General features: G+C 43.6%; 1 protein-coding gene across 4 annotated transcripts in view; it reads right to left on the bottom strand.

The window, feature by feature from the left end:
• Positions 1–18,029, bottom strand: part of ABHD2 (abhydrolase domain containing 2, acylglycerol lipase) — a 126,874-nt gene extending 108,845 nt beyond the window's left edge. For 2 of the 4 annotated variants that reach the window (XM_023553037.2, XM_003413894.4), the window contains exon 1: positions 17,913–18,029. The gene's annotated coding sequence lies outside the window, so the exon portion shown is untranslated. Of the gene's footprint in view, positions 1–3,119; positions 3,199–17,912 lie in introns of those variants that run through there. The other 2 variants (XM_023553038.2, XM_064267122.1) reach the window with 2 other exon arrangements.
• Positions 18,030–18,240: the final 211 nt, after the last annotated feature.

The following is an 18,240-nucleotide window of genomic DNA, read 5'->3' as shown; positions in this document are numbered from 1 at the left end:
TGCCCCATGCCCAGGGCTGAGCTCACTGCTCTCCTGCTCTCCCAGTTTGGTGACTCTCCGATGAATTCTGTGGCCTGTGGGAGGATAGCTGCCTGAGGGCTCAGCCACCAGACCCTTTGACACAGGCCTAAAAAGCTGGAAAAGCTCCGGGCTCCCTGCCTTTCCAAGGTGGGGCAAAGGTATACAGCATTTTAAGGCATGCTTTACTTCTGTTTTATAAATACCTCAGACGCTGTGAGTAGAAAAAAGATCTCCTGCCAGTTTAGAGCAGCAGGCTTGGAGGTCATTTGGATTCCATTATGATAAGTGTCCAAGTCTTAAAAGATGAACTGTACTAGTTACACGCAAATAAAGATGGAGGACTCATTTGTGCTTAGGCCCTTGAGTTAAAAATGAAGCAAAGGGTGTTGTGGGATAGTCACTCAACCGATGCTAAACAAGCCAGTTCCAACACTGGGCCCCCAGTGTTGCTGATTGTGAGAACTAAACAGAACCTTTCCCCCAACTTCTGGGTCACAACCCAAGCAGAAAGACCCAGATATCGGAGAAGGGAGGGGATCGCATTTGTGTCTCCACACTACTTGTTACCAATGGCATCTGGATTATTCTCCCCACCTGAGCATGCTGTGCATTTCTGGCCAGGACACTTGCCCTCTCTGGGGATTTTGAAGCTTACGCTAAGAGCCCATGTGGTATAATCAAAAGATACAGGCTTTATATGAACCACAGCCTCACCTACCTTGAGACCAGAAGAACTAGATGGTGCCTGGCTACCACTACCTACCATTCTGATCAGGGACACAATAGACAGAATAGATAGAATGCGAGAAAAAAGCAGAACAAAACTCAGATGCCTAAAAAAGGCTAGACTTACTGAACTGGTAGAAACTAAAGAAACCCCAAGACTATCACCCTGTGATACTCTTTAAACTTGGAACTCAAACCACTGCTGGTGGTCACCTATCAGCCAAAAGATAGAGTGGCTCTTAAAATAAACATCACCCGTGAGTACTGTGCTCCTATAAACAATTAAATGAGATCTGAGGTCAACATTTATCCTAGACCACAGAGGAGAAGGTAAGGAGCAACAAAGAAGTTAGACTAATGGAAACAGAACCACCAGAATGGAAATAATGAGAATGCTGACACATTGTGAAAACAAACCAATGTCACTGAATAATATGTATAGAAATTGTTACAGAGACAAAGTCATCGAAGATTCCTAGACACATTCAAACACCTTGAGGGACTGAGTTACTGGGGCTGAAGATTGAGGACCACGGTCTCAGGGGACATGTAGGTCAACTGGCATAGCATAGTTCATGAGGAAAATGTTCCACATCCTACTTTGGTGAGTACTGTCTGGGGTCCTGAAAGCTTGTGACCGGCCATCTAAGATACATCTATCGGTCCCAGCACGTGCGGAGCAAAGGAAAATGAAGAAAACCAAAGACACATGGAAAATATTAGTCCAAAGGACTAAAGGACCACATGAACCACAGCCTCCACCAGCCTGAGGTCAGAAGAACTAGATGGTGCCCAGCTACCACCACCTACCACTTTGAAAGGGATCACAATTGGTCCTGGGCAGAGTGGGAGAAAAATAAAGAACAAAATTCAAATTCACAAAAAGAGACCAGACTTACTGATCTGATGCTGACTGGAGGAACCTCCAAGACTATGACCCCTGGATACCCTGCTAACTCAGAACTGAAGCCACTCCTGAAATACACCTTTCAGTCAAAGATTAGATTGGCCTATAAAACAAAAAATAACACATGTGAGGAACAGGCTTCATAGTTCAATCAAGTACACAAGACCAAATGGGCAACACCTGCCCAAAAACAAAGACGAGAAGGCAGGAAGGGACAGGAAAACTGGATGACTGGACACTGAGAACCCAGGGTGGAAAGGGAAAGGGAGAGAGTGCTGACACACTGTGGGGATTGCAACTAATGTCACAAAACAATCTGTGTATAAAATTTTTGAATGAAAAACTAATTTGTACTAAAAAAACTAATTTCACCTAAAATACAATAAAAATTTTAAAAATTACTTAACCTAAAAAAACAGTTAATGAGAACCTAATTTGCTATGTAAATTTTCCCCAAAATCACAATTAAAAAAAAAAGATACAGGCTTTAGAATCTAAGATCTGGGTTTGAGTCCAGGTTCTGCCAGGTAACCCTGGGTGAATTTTCTGAACTATATATGAATGTTTGCTTTTTTCTTCTAGAAAATAGGGGAGGGAATTTACATTATAGGTTATTGAGATGATAAAGGACTTAATGAAACTGAGGTAAAATAATGTTTTTTTAAATTATAAAATACCTGCAGATACACTCAAGATCTGTAAAATGTTTTGAGATCATAGATGCAAGCTGCCTTATTAAATATTTCAAGATTAGAAAAATGTTACTTTTCAAGCAACTGTAGGGAATTTTAAGGTGTGAGAATTGGTCCCCAGGCAGTTTTGAGCTTGGCTTTATCAGATCTCTGTACTGAGCATTGGAAAAGATCTAGAAAAATTAAAATTCTAAGCTCTAAGGTTGAAAGAGTAGTCCTCTGGGTTGATATGTTTTAAGGTCTTAGCTAATTACATTGCTTTTCCAAAGTAAAGAGACAGAAGTATGTTCACACCCTCAGATGTTCCTACCTCCCCGCCCCTCCAGCACAAACACCCCACTGTTGTTTTAGGCCTCTCCCTCCGGCCTCCCTCTGGAAGCAGGCTTTCTCCACCTCCTTTAAAGCCCAAGGGCAAGTCCCAGCTGCTACCTCTAGGCCTTGGCAGCCTTCCTCCTTCTGTTTTTGTCCACACTTTGCCTGTATCAGGTAGGCGCTTGCTCTGAGTCCACCTGCGTTATAAGAGCTCTATAACATATTCCACACAATAAAGCAGGTGCACCCCACATGAAGCAGGTCCTCAGCCACAAAGCTCACGTTACAGGAGATTTTCCCCAGCCAGGCTCTCCCAGCGCCTGAGTGTTGATGGAACGTCGTTTTTCTGGGAGGCGAGGAGCCAGCCATGAAGGCTGATGGAAGGTTATCTCATAGAAATGGGGGAAATGCTTCTCACAATTGGGAAAGACAATGATTCCTTTGACCAAAAATTGATTTACCTGCCTAAGTTGGAAGCACCCTCATGGATAAAACACCAGTTTGTAAACGAAGAGGATCCAAGGGTACCAAGGCATCACAGTTTCATTCTAAGCTCTGTGGAGGCTACAAAAGAATTATAATACATGGCATTCATGAAATAATTAGAAAGCAGTGAAAATCCATATATAATTAAGTACTAAATCCTGAAGTGCCAACTATAAATCCAAGAGGAATTCAAACAAAGGAGGCAGAAGGAAGAAGGAGATAATTTCAGATAGCTAGGGAAATACAGGAAGTGATGGAACGGAAGAGAAGGTGAGACGGAGGAGTCGGTATAGATACCAGGCTGGGATCACAGGCTGAGCCGAGGGCCAAGAATGCCAGGCAGTCAGGAGGCGGACAGACAGGGCACGAGGGATGGGTTTGGGAGCAGCGGGAGTGAGTCACTGGAATGAATGATGCCAGAAGATGGTGCTGCATACATGCTGTCTTGGCCATGCACAGTGGGCCTCCTTGCACACTGTATTCTGCATGGGAGAGACTGATGTGTGGCTGTAGATATGAGAAGAATTTAGGTGGCTACCTGCAGCCTGACCCATGGGATGCTGGACAAGTGTTGCCATTCACCACCTGAGCATCACTACAAGCCCTCTTTGGGATCCAGATAGTTTTGTACAACCTAACAAATACAGGAACCTTCGTTGGTGACCCATCCCCTCCACTCCTGAAATCCACCTTTCAGTCAAAGATTATATAGGCCTATAAAACAAACAATAACACATGTGAGGAATGGGCTTCTTAGTTCAATCAAGTACACAAGACCAAATGGGCAACACCTGCCCAAAAGCAAAGAGGAGAAGGCAGGGACAGAAAAACTGAACGAATGGACACTGAGAACCTAGGGTGGAAAGGGAAAGAAGGGGAGTGCTGACACACTGTGGGATTGTGCCTAATGTCACAAAACAATTTGTCTATAAAATTTTTGAAAGAAAAACTAATTCATGCTAAAATTTGCACTAAAAAACTAATTTCACCTAAAATACATACCATTTCCCACCTTCCCATTTGGTAAACACCCTCTCATAACCAGAAGAATTGAAAATCTCATCTCTGCGTAAAAGTGATGGCTAATCTCTCCTTATTCTCTGTTGGGAATTCTGGTCTGTGTCCTTCTAACTCAATCCTCATGTTTAAATTCTACACAAATTGACACTCAGGGTGTTGAGCATGTAATGGGCTCTCCATAAGTATTAGTTGATTGACTGAGTCTGTGGGAAAGGAGTCAGCCTAAAACATAACCATTTTGATCAGCTGAACAGTGTTTTCTTATCAGGGGATTATTACATTAGGCTGAGCAGTATGGGGCCTTTATGAGTAACTGCCAGGCCGCTGTGGATCAACAGAGAAAGCTTCACGTGATCTGGGCTGTCAGCAGCTTTTGGATATTTTAAAGAATGTCTGAAAGTTCAGGTAAATAATTATCCATCCAAATGAAAGTTTTCCACTTTCCATCACTCAGAAGAGCTTTTCCTATGCCATATTTCTTTCATCTTTTTCCCCTTTTGTTTAAAGAACATCTTGCTCTGTTCAAAAAGTTATAAATCTACTACAGAAACTGCTGTCTGACAAAGAAAGATACTCAAAGAGAAAACAGGCTGTTCTAGGTACACCCAAGTCCACCCATTGATTTTTTGGCATTCAGATGGATACTGAAATACCATTAGAGGACTCGTGACTTCTGTTACTCACTCTGAAACATCCAATGCAACACAATTAAATACGGTATTTTCCAATGGACATAAGCTCATTTGGTCCAGAAAATATACATTTGAATGCAATTAATCCTAGGCTAATCGAGATCAAGAGGTTGATGGGATTATAAAACACAGATTCTTTTTAACATCTAAGAAAAATCCTTTCACAAATGCCTCTGGTATTCTCAAAGTAGGCTTATGAAAATAGGTCAGAACAATTGGTGCTACAAAGACTTCATCAACATGCCTTTCTGGAGGTGTGCGCTGATGGTGGGGTAGTGAGGTGGGGTGGATAAATTCACACTCAGAGTGGGGTGGATAAATTCACAGGCATTGGGGACAGGCAGATCTGGTCTGAATTGCAGTCCTACCATTTACTACTAGTTGTGTGAGGTTGGGCAAGTTTCTTAACCTCTTTGCACCTCAGTTTCCTTGCTCACTGAATGAGAGTAATACTGCCTACCTCACAGAGTCATGGTGAGGCATAAGTGAGATATTGCACCTCAACGACCCCACACCAGAGTGTCCTGCTATTACAATAAAAATTCAAAACAATGCTAGGCAATGGTAACTTGGCAGTGGTGTGCTCATCAGAGAAGGCAAATGAAGGGTTCTCTTCATCCAGTAACACCAGAGGATCCTAGCCCAGAGCCGACATCTCTGGTTAGTCCAGTCTCACAACATGCCTGGGAGAGATCATTATCAATGTCATTTTAACCATCTCCAACAGATAATGAGTCAATTGTGCACGTACACATTCCTTATCATTAGCTTCTCTATCAGCTACCTAGAAAAAATATTACATTCGTGAATGACAGGTTAGAAAGCAAAGACTCTTGTCCTGGGATCCAGTATTGCTCTCTGGCTGATGCTAACGAGCAAGGCACCATATCTTTAAAAATAAAAGAACAGATCTGGGAGATAAAAATTCATCTTTGTGCAGATCTGCAATTGATCAAGTCCTTGTGATTTTAATACATTACCTCATTTAATCCTTAAACATGTCACAAAATGCACTGGTGTTGACAGTGGAGACCAAGTACCTAATTTCCTGGTTACAAAGTACATCCACAGATACTACCTCATTTGATGCTCACAGCCACTCTGTGAGTTATTATTAATGCAAACAAGAAAAGTGAGGCCCGGGGGGGTCCTCTCTGTGCCAGGCTCTGGGTAAGGCTCTAGGAATACAGAGAAGCAAGGCACCCATTTGTCTTAGAGGCCTTTTGCCTGGTAATGGTAGATCTCAACCACTACAGCCCCATCAACAGACACTCTGTAAGTCCTCTTCCCATTCAAAGACAGCCTTAAGGAAATATACATTCCTCTTATACACTTGGCCAAGTCAAGGTTTTTCTAGAAATTTCACTTCAATACTCATCTTTCTATGCAGAGTCAATAAATAAACTGATGGGTGGTATTAATGACAGATCAAGGGAAAGGGACTAGGTTTTCTGAATTGGGAAAAATATCCTTGGCTATAATCTACTTGGCATTTTCCATCATCTCACTATTTTGAAGGGTGCATTTTTCAATGTCATTGACAAGAGTGAGCAAGCACTTTATTTACATGATCAGAATAGAAAAGGGAATTGCAGCCAGGGTATCTGGAAACTGAAAAGCTAAAGTTTACAGTGTGAATCCAGTTCAGGCCACACAGGGAACTGTGAGGGGCTGGAAACTCAACAAGCATTCATGGAAATCTTCCTCTGGGCTAAGCAGAAGTGTCCACGCCCCAGGGAAGATCCTAGAGGACAGGGGCCTGGCTCAGTGTCCAGCAAAGGGAAGGCTCAATAAATGTTTGCTGAACAAATGGAAAAAATGAACGCTTTCCATGGTTGAAGACTCTAGTGTAATCACATAATCCTAGGAATAGTGTGCTTCCCTTAATTTTTAGGGAACAATAATGTGGTGGAGGAGCCCTGGTGGCCTAGTGATTAAAAGCTTTTCTGCTAATCAAAAGGTCAGCAGTTTGAATCCACCAGCCGTTCCTTGGAAACCCTAGGGGCAGGTTCTACTCTATTCTGTAGGATCACTATTAGTCAGAATCAACTCCATGGCAACGGTTTTAATGTCTTGGAGCCTTAATGATGTAGTGGTTAAGAGCTTGGCTGCTAACCAAAAGGTTGGCAGTTCGCTCCTTAGAAACCCTATGGGGCAGTTCTGCTCTGTCCTAAAGGGTTGCTATGAGTCAGAGTTGACTCGACGGCAATGGGTTTTTTGGGTAGTAACGTCTTAATTGGATATATGGGAAAGGTTTATAGGATGCCAAACAATACATGTGGAAATTTGATAAAATGCCAATTTGTTAAAATTACATGTTAAGTGAGTGAAGCAAGGTACAGAACAGCATGCACATACGCTGCCACTTACATAAAAAAGAGGAAATGCACACACACCTGCTAGAATGTCCATAAATATCTCTGAAAAAATAGATGAGATACTAGTAACATTGGTTGCTTCTGGAAAGGAAGGCTCTTTACTCTTTGCCATGCGTCTACCTTTTGAATTTTATACCATGTGAATGCATTTTCTGTTTGAAAGGAAATAAATACATCTACAGGATAAATTACCCACTTCCCTCAACAAATAAATAAATAAAAGGATGGAAGGGGACCTGCAGTTTAAAGAAGACGCAAATGACTTAGCAACCCATTAAAATGTGTGGCCCTTATTTGAACCTTGATTCAAAAAAATTGAACTTAAGGAAAAGTTCTTACGACATTTTAGAACCACTGGAAATTTGAACAATGACTGGATATTTGACGATATTAAAGAACTACTGCTAATTTTTAAAAGTACTAAAAGAAATACAACCAGAATGCTCCTTAGAAGTGAAGATGGTGAGACTTCAACTTGCTTATTTTGGACATGTCATCATGAAAAGCCAATTGCTAGAAAAGGACATCATGTTTGGTAGAGGGTCAGTGCCAATGAGGAAAACCCTCAACAAGATGGAGTGACACAATAACTACAACCCAAAAAACCAGGAGATTCAAATATACCAAGGATCATGAAGATGGCACAGGACTGGGCAACATTTCATTCTATTATACATAAGGTCACCATGAGTTGGAGCCAACGCGATGGCAACTAACAACAACAAAAATGTGTTTAATAAAGGAGTCCTTATCTTCAAGAGATATCATGGAAATATTTATAGATATACAAATCAACTTGTCAATATAAAGACAAGTATATGATGTTTGGGATCTACTTCAAAATTAATCTGGACTGGGGGAAGCGGATAGGAGTATAGGGGAAATCAATAGTGACCAGGAGTTGATCATTGTCGAAGCTGGTGAATTTACTATACAATTCTCTCTACTTCTGTTTATCTTTAAAATTCTCATAATAAAGTTTATAAATTAATGAACGAATATTTAGAAACAACAGTACAAGCAGTCTTGGTAGTCACTGAGATCCAAGTTCACTCCCAGCTTTCAACTATAGTCAAGCCTCAGTTGTCCCTGGGTTGATGAGTTACTTGTGGAAAATAAGCTTTAGGCTGCTCTAGCTACTGCCATTCTGGTAAATGTCTAGGTCATGCAAATGTAAGTTATCCTAAGTAAACATCAATAAGAAAAATTTATCACTCCAAAAACAAACAAAACAAATTATTTTGGAGGGCTCCCTTCCATTGATGTGAACAATTAGTGTTGGCTGCACATACAGACAGGACCTCATTAAGGTGGAAAACTAATGATGTAAACTAACTCTCCATTTCAAATCAATGAATCTCCCTAAAGTGTCCAACAAGTGGAAAGGAGCCATGCAGGACACAAATATGATACAAAACCTCTGCCTGCCCTCACGGTGCTTAGATTCCTGAACGGGAGTCTTTCAAATTCAGGTACTGGATGGTCCCCTCTAAAAGAAATAAATAATCCTAGCAGATCCCCCTGATTAATCTACTTTTCATTCAATTTTAAAATTGAAATTGAATTACTTTTATTCAATTATTATTTATCATACTGTTTCTTAAGATGTACAAACATAAAGCTAAGCACAAACCTCTTTTAGCACTTTCACAATTATGGAGACTGTCACGGATTGAATTGTGTCCCCCCACAATATGTGTCATCTTGGCTAGGCCATGATTCCCAGTATTGTGTGGCTGTCTTCCATTTTGTGATCTGATTCGCCTCCACTTTGTGATGTGTTGTAAATCCTAACCTCTATGCCTGTGACTATTTTCCCATTTCGGAGGGAGCTGTTATGTTAATGAGGCAGGATTAGGTCACTTTACTAAGGATTAGGGTGAGATGCAACACCCTCACTCAGGTCACAGCCAGGATCCAATGTAAGGGGAGTTTCCCTGGGGTGTGGCCTGCGTTACTTTTTATCTTACAAGAGGTAGAAGGAGAGAGAAGTGAGCAGAAAGGGAGGGACCTGACTACCACCAAGAAAGAAAAGCCAGGAGGAGAATGCATTCTCTGGATTCAGGGTTCCTGGGCTGAGAAACTCCTAGACCCAGTGGAAGATTAACGCCAAGATACATGTAGACCTCCAAGGAACACCAGGCCCACAGATGTTGAAAGAAGACAAGGACTTTATCCTACTGCTGGCAAACTGAATTCAGACTTCTAGCCTCCTAAATAGAGAGAGAATAAATTTCTGTTTGTTAAAGCCATCCACTTGTGGTATTTCTATTATAGCAGCACTGGAAAACTAAGATAAAGACAAAAAAAATTTACAAGTAAATACAAATAAAATTACTTGACCAGTAAATTCAGATTAACAACATTAATGTAACAAGACTGATGCCTGTTCCTGGGCAGGGCCTGAGCGTCCCCGTGCACAGGCTACTGGGCGCAGTGGGATGATGCAATTTTGTGTCCCTTTTCTCTGCTGGGACCACTGCTGCAGCCTTCATTTTACAGTGCTCTGTGATAATTTGGTGTTCACTTGATGCTACCAATGATCTCTGGGTGGTGCAAACAGTCTGCACTCGACTACTAACCTAGAGGTTGGTGGTTTGAACCCACACAGTGGCGCCACAGAAGAAAGGCCTGGCGATCTGCTTCTGTAAAGATTACTGCCAAGAAAACCCTACGGACCAGTTCTACTCTGTAACACATAGGGTTGCCGTGAGACAGAATAGACTTGACAGCTATTGCATCTTTTCTGCACTAAGTCCACCTCTGTATTTTTCTCTTTAGTGGGGTTTACTTGGCTCCAAACTCATCAGAATTCCACACACAAATGGGGGGGCACCGAGCTGTGTGGTTATCTTAATGACTCAGGATGGAGTTATTAAAATTTTTCTGATTACTGTTAACATGAAACGAAGGTCTGAAAGTTCTCAATTTCATAAGAACACAAGGAACATCAAGAGTATCTTCTGAAAAAAAAAAAAGAGTATCCTCTGGGCCCATGACACTAGGTGGAATGTTACGGTGCTACAGCAGGAGAGCAGAAAGTGCCATGGGAATGCGGATGAGTGGTCACGTATATTTCAGAAACAATCTGAGCCATTGTCTCACAGGACTGAATCAAGAATTATTAAGTTTAAGCACATGCTTCAAAAGAACCGATATAAATACTGCTGAAGGGCCTCGTTTAATTCCATCAAAGTCCTGACATCCTGCTTCAGCTCCCTCCAGCTCCGTGGTCCTGAAGAACATGGCACTAATCTAGACCCCACAGAGTCAAAGATCCATTTCCAATATCAGTTCATATCACTGTAAGATACTACTACAATTGTTGTGCATATCAACATTGTGTAGTTCACACCACCTAAAGAAACTGGGTGCAAAAACACACCAAGTGATGCCACTGTGAGGTTAGCTGGACTTATTGAATGGCCTGGCTTCCCAGCAAGAGAGCAGCTGGCACTGTTTAAGGAAACTGGAAAAGTGGAGCCACTCCTTGGACAGAATCCTCTTCTTCATGCCCTCCCAAACACTATGATTCAATTTCCATTTGCTTACCCTTTACTCAATCTAAATATGTTCCGTTTAGAAGGTTGTTCCTTATTCGGAGATACTGACCATGCTACATTTTTGCTGCTAAAATATCTTTTCTTAAATGAATTGGTGATGGTGATAGATGAAAGGACTTTATTATTTCCTTCTTTGGAAAAATTAAATTTGGCAATCCTCTGTTGGACTTCCTGATTTTTATTTTTTACTGCCCTCCCTGGCATGACTAAGTACATTATACACAAACACGCACTTGTGACTGTGCACGAGTGGGGGCGATTTTTCAGAGCATCTGTCTCTTTTACCCTAGAGAACCTGGACAGAGTGTAACTGACCACGCCACCTCCCTTGCCTCATATCACATCACACAGTGTCTGTGGTGTAACTGATTGATAATGTGGACACCCAGCAACAGAGAAAAGACCAGAAAGCATGACTCTACATTAGGCTGGCTAACACTTTGAAAAAACAAGTTCAAGGCAACTCTAAAGCAGACTCAAATAAAAGCAAGATGGAGGCTAAGGCACATTTGCAGGAAAGAGAAAAATACAATAATTTATAAAGATAAAGCAGAAGTGTCTTTGAGAGATCATGACCAATTCAGGGAGGATCTGGAGCCACAGAGAACCCTAAGAGCACATAGAAATCAGTGTGGCTGTAGGAAACTCAAATATGAAGAACCTCAAAATTCCCTTTGTAGAGTTGGCATCAGTGAAAACTTTATTTGTGAGCAAGGCTGTGTCAGGTTCAGGCCTTGGAGGTAGAAAAGTGATGTGGAGAACCTGGAACACCCTCCCAAAAGGAGCAACAAAAACTATGTATAGGTTTGGGAAAGACGCTTCACAGAGGAGTAGATCTAAGTGGTGGCTTTTCCTGGGGTGAGAGAAAAGAAGGGGTGGGGCAGTTAACAAAGCTACCCAAACAGGAAGCCCTATGATGAAGGGCAAGGACAAATAGACTCGGCACTGTGGGCAGGAGACAAGATTAGACATGATAGAAATGTTGGAAATTAGACACGATAAGGGGAAGGGAGGGTGGAAGGCTGCTCTGGAGACCATGGGAAAACACAGCAAGCTTTCCCTGGCAATTCCAGCACATTCCTCTCAGAGGGCAAGGTGAAAGGCCAAAGGCCCAGACCAGTTCCTCATTCTCAGCCCTACCCCACCTTCATAGGCTGACAGGAGAAGCTCTCTACCGCACCCAGCTTCAGGCTTAGAGCTGTGGGACAAAGAAAAGTATTTGCCCACAATTTGCCCCAGATACCCACAAAATGCTTTAAGATGTCCATGCAAACTGCTGCCTAAATAAAACTGGTTCTTAGTATCCTTAAGGTCCCTCAGTGGTGCAAATAGTTTGTGCTCAATTACTAACCTAAAGGTTGGTGGTTCGAACCCACCCAGCAGAGCTGCAAAAGGAAGGCCTGGAGATCTGTTTCCATAAAGATGATAGCCAAGAAAACTCTATGGCGTAGTTCTATTCTGTAACACATGGATCGTCATGAGTCAGAATTGACTGAACAGCAATGGGTTTGGTTTTGGTTTTTCTTAGCATCCTTAGAAACAAAAAACAGATATCTAAAATAGATGGCTTTCTTAAAAAAGTGTCATGGACACTCTTCTCGTACTGAACAATCAAGAAACGTTAAGTGAAAAAAACAAGATTCCAAAAAAGGGGAAGAGGATAGAATATTCATAACAAAGTTTATCCTCAGCTGAGTTCTCTAGAGAAGCAAAACTAATGAAGCATGTATATATATACATGTATATACATTTATATTATACACACACACACACACACATACATAAAGATTAATCTCAAGGAAATGACTCATGTGGTTGTGGAGGTTGGCAAGTCCCAAATCTGTAGGTCACGTGTGGGGCTGGAGGCTGCTCCTGACTCACGTGGTCGCAAGAGCTGATGAATCCCAAATCAGTAGGTCAGACAACAGGCTGTTGGCCCATGGGGCTGAGGAGGCTGGCAAATTCCAGAATTGGCAGGCCACTGGCTCACAGGGCTACACAAACTGGCAGAAGCTGGCAAATCCCGGAATTGGTAGGTCAGACAGTAGGCTGGTGGCTCAAGTACCAAGAACCGGTGGTCATATGATGACAAGCCAAATGCAGGATACAGAGCAATAGCGAGCTTTGCCAGAGCATCCATATACATTGGATGTAGGTCACACCCTCAAGGAAAATCCTCTTATACCAGATACTTGAGTAAGGGTGTGACTCAAGATGCACCCCACATTAATCCTGCCTTATTAACATATAGAGGTTTAGGATTTACAACACATAAAATGGACAATAATTACACAATACCACAAAATGGAGAGTAATTACATCAGTGCACAAAATGGAAGACAATTACACAATACTGGGAAACATGGCCTAGCCAAGTTGACACATAACATTAACCATCACACAGTTGCTTATAACCCATTGCCATAGAGTTGATTCCAACTCACAGTGACCCAATAGGAAGAGCAGAACTGCCCCATAGGGTGTCCAAGGCTATAATCTTTACAGAAGCAGACTGCCACATCTTTCTCCTGCTAGTGTGTTTGAACTGCCAACCTTTCGGTTAGCAGCTGAGTGCTTAACCATTGTGCCACCAGGACCCCTTGAAGTTGCATATAGTTGTATAAAGTATCTTGGATGTGCATGGAACACCTTTGGAGGGTGAAGAAATTCATAATGCTGGTTGCCTCTGAGGAGAAAAACTAGGTGGCGGCGGGTAGGAGTATATACAGACTTATTTACTACCTCTAATCTTTTGTGCCCTTTGAATATGTTCCTTCATCGTGTGAATGCATTGCCTATTTGAAAAAAAAAAATACAATTTGATTAAAAACATAAAAATTTAACAAATTTTACTTAATTTCTAAAAATAAAGTAGTGTTTATGCAATGAGCCAAACATACTCGTTAATCCAGACAACTGTGTTCCTGGGCCTGGCACACACCAGATGCTCAATTTGTTGAACTTAATAAACCTCCTCTTAAAGACGACAAAAGAAAACCAGAAACCAGGCAAACCTAAGGTACCAGTGCTCCAATTCTCCAAATAAGCTCTTTACCTGTCTGCTAGGTAACTACTGCAAAAGATCAGAGGCTGCGTCCTGTGTAACAAGCCCTGTACCCAACTGCATAAGCCTCACGGGTAACAGTAGTCCGATCATCCGTCTACACCAGTCATTTCATGAACAGAAAATATTTAATCCAAAACTGTGATGCCCTGAAACCAAGACAACAAAAATAAATTCTCAGATATGAAAACGATCCCTAAGAGAGAATTAGCACCTATATGTATCAAGATGGAGCCCTGGTGGCACAGTGGTTAAACGCTTGGTTGCTAATTAAAAGGTAAGCAGTTCGAGTCCACCATCCATGCCTTGGAAACCCTCTGGGGCAGTTCTACCCTGTCCAATAAGGTCGCTATGAATCAGAATCCGCTTGATGGCAATGGATTTGGTTTTTTGGTTTATGTATCAAGATGGACACAGCGTAGGAGTTAAAACTTTCCTTAGCCACGCACAGGCCAAAAAGGCTGGACCAAAAAACCTGCTGTAAACTGCTAACGTCAGAGCATAAGAGACAGCCTGAACTTCCAGAGTTCTGCTTCTGGGGACAGTTTAGCCCTGGATGAAACAAAGGCCTAATACCCCACGCCCTATGTCATCTATACTCTAAACTGGTCAAGGGATTCCCAAAACCCACACTGCAACAAAAATTGGAATACTGTGAGCAAGCTGTAGGTCACAGCAGAACATCTGTCACATGGAATTCCATTGTACCAGAAGTCTCTCTCTGCCAGGAGTTTTTCAAAGAACCACATTTTAGGCACAGAATAAGACAGACTCTGCCCTTGTTTTCCGTAGGACCAAAGAAATTGTTCTGTGCCTTGGGCAGGTATGCTGGGCAAAGGCAGTGGGGAATCACTGAGCTGTCTGTGGGTCCGGCCACAGATCAGCAGGAGAAAGGGGTAAATGCAGAATGCAAGGAATAGCAACGAATGCGAAGCCCTTTCACCAAGACATGAGAAATGCTAGAGTAAGATGGAGAGGGAGGGACTTGTATTAACACACAAGCAAAGAAACAAAAACAGTTCTAGGATGGCAGGGCTCTGTTGTTGTTGGTTGCTGTCAAGTTGGTTCTGACTCATAGCGACCCTATACAAAAAACCAAAACTCAGAATCAACTCTTAAGAAAAATGAAAGAAAAGAAACGTGCCCATCAGTGAATAATAATACTTTTTGACTTGTTCTAGAAAACAGTTTAAAAAAAAAAAACTAAACCAAACACATTGCTGTTGAGTCAATTCCAACTTATAGCAACCCTATTTTTTATAGGACAGAACACAACTGCCCCATAGGGTTTCCAAAGAGTGGCTGGTGGATTCAAACTAATCTTTTGGTTAGCAGTCATAGTTCTTCACCAGTGTACCACCAGAGCTTCAGGTAAAAATCGAGAAGGGAAAAACCACAGCTGACTGAACTCCTGCAAGAAATAAAGATAACGGGCATCTTTCGATTGAAAGGGAAGCGGCTGACAAAATGATAGCAGCTATTCACCTTTCTAGAAGGTGATACAGGCAATGAAAGTGAAAGCAAAAAGGGAAGAAAGGGTATCTCCCACACTAAAACAAGAGGAAAAAGGCCATTCTACTGCACTTGCCATCTGGCTTATTTCAAGCTCTAAGAAAGCGCAGGACAGACGCAGATAAACCAGTGGACAAGCGAGACTACCCAGCCCCGCGCTCTTGTTTGGGCCAGATCAGGCAGGCACTGCTGTGCTCCCCTTATTCGAATGACTAAGTAGCGTGCTTAAATGCATTTGACACATGATCCCTGAACTTCCGAAAAGCACTTAATACAGTGGCTCATGAAATCTTAATCTAAAAATGTTCATCCATTTATAATCAAGCTGCATCACACTGACAACTGGGGAGGAAGGCCGAACGGAGGGAAGGAGTACATACTTGGAAGGATGCCATGGGCATTGGTATTATCAGGGATTTTGCTTACCATTTTGAGGGTTCTTTCTTTTTTTTAAAGAATAAAAAAAAAAAAAGATTTGAGATCGAAAGAGGGAGTAATTACAAGGGGTGAGGGGACTGGACTACCTGATTCAATAAAAGACAGGAAAATAAAGATAATGTGTCTCAGAAAACTCCACAGACATGGGGGGAGGGGGGATAACAGGAAAAAGGAAAAAATGCGGGGGAAAAAAAACTCCTGAAAAGAAATATTGGGTGACAATTATGATAAAAAAAAATACATAAAAAGGCAACAGAGCACTACATTTAGCAAATACTTACACAGTAGTTATTATGTGCCAGGAGGGGTTCTAAATGCTTCAGGTACAGTTAACTCACATAAACCTCAAAATAACCTAATGCAGGTACCATAATTATTCCTGTTTCATAGGTGAGGAAACAGAGGCACAGAGAGGTTAAGTGACTAGCCTAAGGCTACACAGCTAGTAAGAGGCAGAACTGGAATTCAAGCCCAGGCACTCTGGTGCCAAAATCTATACTCCTAACCTCTCTGGGCTCCCCTAGAACTTAAGCACCTGGGTTGAGAGTGCGATAACTAGGTTGAGAATGAAAATTCAAGTCATGCCCTGGCTAGATCCAGGGTAAGAGACTTGTCCCTTAGTCATGGCTCTGTGATGACCAGCCAGCCCTGTGACCTCGCTGGGTCTGTTTCCTCCCTGTGCGCTGGGGAGACTGCATCAGGTGAACTCTATCTAAGATGTCTTCAGCTCCATGCTGACAACGAGCAGTACACAGAGTGGTCTGGTTTCTGACTGGGTATCCAAAGATTAATTCATCCTATAACAGGCAGCAAGCTGTGTTAAGATCCTTTCTCTGCCTCCTGACCTTCAGTGCATTATATTTTCCTCTTTATTCAGGCAAATGACAGAAGGCAGTGAAGGGGGAAGGGAGCACTGTCTCTGGCTTCTCTTTTGGGCTCTGCTTACTGTGGTTGTAACAAAATGGCCCTTGGAAAGCTCTGGGCACAGATTACATTAACTATGACAAACATACAACCTCTCCAGGTCCTTCTCATGAGTCTGTTTTTGGAACCTGCCTTTGGATCTGGTTACTGGAATTCAGGTAAAGCTGGCAAACTAGTGGTGGAGCAACCAATATAGAGGAGTTGGGAAGATTAACAGTCAGTCCACCAGTGGTTCAAATTAAGGAGTTTCTTGGTGGCTAAATAAACCTCTATCTTCTTGGTATAATCCATTCTCTTTTCTAACACCCATTCTGGAGAGCCCAGACTTCAAAATTCATTATGGGGGGAATTCAACACCCACTTCCAACCTAAGGCATCCCCAGAAGCACGCTTCTCAAGTGGCATTAAGGGTCAGCCAGAGTGAATATGTAAGTGGAGAAGGACCTTACAGGTGGATCATGCAGTCCCCTCTTGGAAGGCTTCTCCAAGCATCCCTGACAGGTGGGTGCCATCCTGCCTCTGCCTGGCACGCAGCCTCCTGCGCTGCTGGACAGCTCTCGCTGTGGGAAAGCCAACGAAGCGCCTAGAACAGTGCCTGGCTCGGGCCATGCTCAGTAAGTGCGCCGCCAAGTGAGTCAAAATCTGCCTCCCTAGAACTTGAACCCATTGATCCTGGGTGCGCCCCTGGAGCCCTGTAACGCAGAGGCCCCTGTGTATCCGGCGCTGTAATCAGGCCCCTCGGCCCTGTCTTTCCAGGTGCGGATCCCAGACCTCCCTCATCAACGCTGGGCCTGCACAGCTTTCCCCAGATCCCTGAGATCCCAAGAGTGCACACCGATGGGGGGATGGCCGGCAGAGGGGCCGCGGTTGGGGTTGTCTCTAACCTCGTTTCCTGGGGCAGGAGGGGACAAAGGGCCTTCAGGAAGGCGTATCCCACCACCACCACCACCCCGCCCCCCGCGGTCCGGGCTACCCCTTGCCAATGGGCGAGCCGACCCTCGGGACCCCGCGGCGCCAGGTGACAAGCCCGGGGGATCCCCGAGGAGCTGGAAAGCTCAGGCTGCGGCGCGAAGGGCCAAGCCACGCCGGCGCTGGGAACCGCTGGGCTCAGGGGTTCGGCCCGAGGGATCCGGCGCGCGATCCTGGCTTCGCGGAGCTCGCTCGACTGTGATTTTACCTGTACGTGGATGACTACAGCCGCCCAGCTCGCCCCGACTCCGGCTCCTGCAGCTCCGCAGCTGCCGGCGGCGCTCACGGGAATGCAGCCGGAACCCCTGGCCAGCGCAGCTCCCGCCGCTACCGGCCCCGCCCAAGCAACTGCCGCCACGCCCCTGACGACCGCTTATGCCCAGCCCCCAACCACGGAACCAACCTATTCATTGGGCGGCCCAGCCGCTCCTCTACTCGCCCGGCGTTCTTGTTGCACCCGGAGAGCTGTCCATTGGTCAGCGGAGCCGCTCCTCAGAGTGGAGGCGTGGCCCTCGGCGGAGAGCTCCTCGACAATT

The sequence above is a fragment of the Loxodonta africana genome, chromosome 13 (assembly GCF_030014295.1).
Source record: "Loxodonta africana isolate mLoxAfr1 chromosome 13, mLoxAfr1.hap2, whole genome shotgun sequence".
In the NCBI taxonomy this organism is placed as follows: domain Eukaryota; kingdom Metazoa; phylum Chordata; class Mammalia; order Proboscidea; family Elephantidae; genus Loxodonta; species Loxodonta africana.
This window is presented reverse-complemented; position numbering and strand designations above follow the sequence as displayed.